Source organism: Nanorana parkeri, unplaced genomic scaffold, assembly GCF_000935625.1.
Source record: "Nanorana parkeri isolate BGI_ZX_2015 unplaced genomic scaffold, ASM93562v1 scaffold1056, whole genome shotgun sequence".
NCBI classification, from domain to species: domain Eukaryota; kingdom Metazoa; phylum Chordata; class Amphibia; order Anura; family Dicroglossidae; genus Nanorana; species Nanorana parkeri.
Genome location: NW_017307324.1, coordinates 482,537 through 487,060, shown reverse-complemented (window position 1 = coordinate 487,060; position 4,524 = coordinate 482,537).

Genomic DNA, 4,524 nt, shown 5'->3' with positions numbered 1-4,524 from the left:
TGTTAGCGCTTGTTTCTGTTTTATGTGGGCCCTCCCCTTCTGAAAAGAGACCTTGGGGACTGTCATTAGATCAGATGGCAAGTCTGTATAGAGAGTGTTTTGCATAATTACATAGCATAGCCGGAATAGTCACCTCCACATTTTATGGGTCACATACCAACTACAATTGGCCCATTATAGTCCAAGGAACCTCATCCCCTTTACTGATAGAGAAACCAGACCGCCTAATCTAAGAATGAAGATTTCATTTTTTTTTCCTGATATAAAAGAAAGAAGGAAAAAAATGATTTGAATGTAACTGACGCTTTCTATCCAGTCTTAAAGTTCAGGGGGATGATGGGAAGAGAGAAAGTAATGGCCAAAGTAATCAGGAACAGACTGAGGTTGTAAAATAGTTCATCAAAAAGAAATAGATCAGCAGATTACTAAACTGAGTCGCCCCCCTCCCCTCCTCCCCATCCAATCCAATTCCCCCTCTTCTCTATTCACCCAAAGCTGTTTTCTCCTCTACCTTTGTGATTTAGTAATTAAGATATTCCCATATAGCAGACAGGCTTTGATGTCTAACTTTTGACAGCCTATACCAAGCCCTGGTGAAGTAATCAGTTTCAGATATCAGACTCTGAAGGAGTTAAACATTTTTTTATTGTGTTCACACATACAATGCTGTATATTCTTGTGCCTGTGTGCACATTGTACTTTATTTTGCCTTTGTGGTCAGCCTTAAAGTGAGGGTTTAGGGAACTATCCTGCATTAACCTTTTCAATAATCGTAATGTCCTTTAAAAAAAAAGTGCTCCCTTTATTTTCAGTAATGTATAGGGGTAGCCACAGAGCTCATGTCTAAAAATGTATCACAGCATTACACTCTGACGCAATACAGCATAGCATAATACTGACACAATGCAGCACAGCATAATACTCTGACACAATGCAGCACAGCATAATGCTCCGCTGTTTTACAGCACTGTTATTATTCAGCACAGAAGAGCACAGCATAATAATTTGCCTCTATATAAATACCACATAGCACAGAATAATGTTGTGCAACTATAGAGCACAGCATAAAATTCTGTCACTACACAGTTACAATACAGAACAGAATAATACTGGACCACTGGAGCACTGCACATCAAAATGATTTGCGACTATAGAACACAGCATAATAATCAGCCACTGTATAGCTCTTCCTTATTATCTCACACTCTATAGCACAGTATAATGCTCTGTCACTACAAAGTACTGCATAATAAATTGCCACTTATAGCTTTGCATGAGTCGCTATATGATACAGCATTATACTCTGCCACTATGTAGTAAAGAAAAATACTCTAGAGGACAGCATATTCTACGAATGTATAGTACATCAACAGTCTATGCCACTATATAGTACTACATAATATCCTTCCACTGCACTGCACAGTATTACATGCTGCCACTATTTACAACGCTCAATACGCTGACGGTATATAGCACAGCATGCTATGCCACTATATATCAAAGCATAATACCTTCACTCTATGTAGTTCTGTATAATATCCCTGACACTATATAGTACAACATAATACTCTTCCACTACAGAGCACAGCATAATATTATGTCACTATGTAGTTAAACATAATAGCCACTATGTAACACATAATACTCTTCCACTACAGAGCACAGCATAATATTATGTCACTATGTAGTTAAACATAATAGCCACTATGTAACACATAATACTCTTCCACTACAGAGCACAGCATAATATTATGTCACTATGTAGTTAAACATAATAGCCACTATGTAACACATAATACTCTGGCACTATATAGCACACCATGTTGATTTGCCACTATACAGTGCAGCGTAATACCTTGCCACTATATAGTACAGAATAATATTCCTGCCACTATGGTGCACAATACCCTGCCACTATATACTACAGCATAATAAACTGCCACTATATAGTACATAATACCCTGCCACCATATAGTACAGAATAATATCCCTGCATCCACTATATAGTACAGAATAATACCCTGTCATTATACAGTAAATAATACCCTGCCACTATATAGTACAGAATCCTATCCCTGCCAGTACAAAAAAATATTCCTGCCACTATACATAATACCCTGCCACTATATAGTGAAGAGTAATATTCCTGCTGCCACTATACAGTACATATTACCCTGGCAATATATACTACATAATACACTGCCACTATATAGTATTGCATCCCACCCTGCCACCACTATATAGTATAGAATAACACCCTGCCACCACTATATAGTAGAGAATAACACCCTGCCATCACTATATAGTAGAGAATAACACCCTGCCACCACTATATAGTAGAGAATAACACCCTGCCATCACTATATAGTAGATAATAACACCCTGCCACCACTATATAGTAGATAATAACACCCTGCCACTATATAGTACAGAATAATATTCCTGCCATTGTATAGTACAGAAGGATATTCCTGCCACTATACATAATACCCTGTGACCATATAGTGCATAATAATATTCCTGCCATTGTATAGTATATAATACTCTGTCACTTTGCAAAGATCGGTTTGCTGGGAGAGACAAATGGCATTAGAGTAATATAAAATATGTATGTTTGAATGCAGAGAGTGGAGAGTCATCCTATTTCATATCAGTGCACATATATAGATTGCAAGCTCCATAGACAAGCCTGTTCCCCAGGCACATTCTGATTGCACTGTCTGTGTCCTGAGGTCCTCAAAAAAGGGGTCTATTCACTAAGCTGCCGAAGGATCTGGCCATAACTTCGGCTGAACATTCGGCTAGCTTCGGCCCCAGGACCCCTTTGGTTCAGTAGAACCGAAGGGCTGCACCATAGCCCGTACAGCTCCCGAAGTTGGCCAAGCGGCTTGGTCAAGCCGAAGGCATATGCTTCGGCTCGACTGAGCCAAGGTAAAAGCCGAAGCTGGCCAAACGGCCGGCCATTGGTCGGCCAACAGCCTGCTACTAACTGCTGGGCGGAGCCAGCCGTCATCTTACGCTGGCTCTGGCCACTTACACAGACAGATCAGCGTCCCTGGTTACCAGGTAACCAGGGACACTGATCTCCATTTGGCTATTTCAATTTGCAATAGCCAATAGCAAACTAGCTATTGCACCCGCCCACTGCTGTCAATCAGCAGAGGGGACCTGAAGTTCTCAATCAGGTCCCCTCTAGTGATTGACAGCAGCAGAGGGCGGGTGCAATAGCTAGTTTGCTATTGGCTATTGCAAAGTGAAATAGCCAATAGGAATCTAGCTATGCATTTCTATGGTGATTTTTTTTTCTGAAGGCAGCAGAACCGCCTGGCCAATAGAAAACAGTTGGGCGGAGCTAGCTGTCACTGCTAGCTCCGCCCAATCATTTTCTATTGTATTTTTTACTACTTTATTTACAGTTTACCGAGCAGAGGTACAAAGCAGAACAGCGGATCCAAGCAGAACTGCCGAGCCGAATGAGCATGTTCGGCCGACCCAAGCCAGCCGAAGCCACCCGATGTATGGCTGATTTCAGCCGATATACGGCTGGAATCAGCCATATCAGCCTGAAGTGAATAGCCTAACAGCTTAGTGGATAGACCCATATGTATCCTCTGAGAGGCACAGGCGGTGTATGTTGGGCTCAGAGGTACATCTATAGTGTGAAACATTGGAACATTTTGTTGCTGTATAACATGTAACTTTCACAAATAATGTTCAATAAAAATTGTAAGCTCATTTTAACTCCTCCTTGTCCCATACAAAGCTGAAAAAAATGTTAACCCTCCTCACTACAGTCTCCGACTTTTATCAATATGCGATTGCTGAAAAGAAATAGGGGAGTGGAGGTCTAACGCCAGTGTCAGCGCTAACGCCATTCTCCACGCTAGCAAACAGGTGAGAGCACAAGCTGCAGATCACCAGGACCAGACTGGCCACCCAAGAGGTGTAATAGAGCAGCCTAGGTGGAGAATATTCGTAATCAAACATTGTAGAGAACATAAAGCGTTTATATTCCCTCTCTAGTTTTTATGTAGAATCCCTCCTCCTGTTTAGGAATGTGCTGCACCCTTTAGTACATAGATTGATACATCAATTATACTATAGGCAAGCTTTATCAGCAGCCGTGTGCAAAGGACAACAACTCCAACCATCCCAGAATCACTTTAATTGTCATGGCCTCGTCTATAAGATTAGTAAAATTTGGTTGGTTGCTACAATTTTCACCATCATGTAGTCCTCTGCTCCCTATAGTGACCATGCATGAGCGGAAACTGCTGCGCCAAAACTGCACCACATCAAAGATTGGTTAGACGTTTACCAGTTGGTGAAGTTGTGGTTAGATGTACCCCACAGTAACCCGGGGCAACAAACCAGCCAGAAATCATCTACTCATCTGATCTCACCACTCTTTACTGAAATTCAGCTGCTATGGGGGACCATATATATTAAACATGCTCCGTGTACTATAAGCGTACCTTGTGTTACATGTATTGCATACATACATGAAGGACTTTTTTTTTTTTT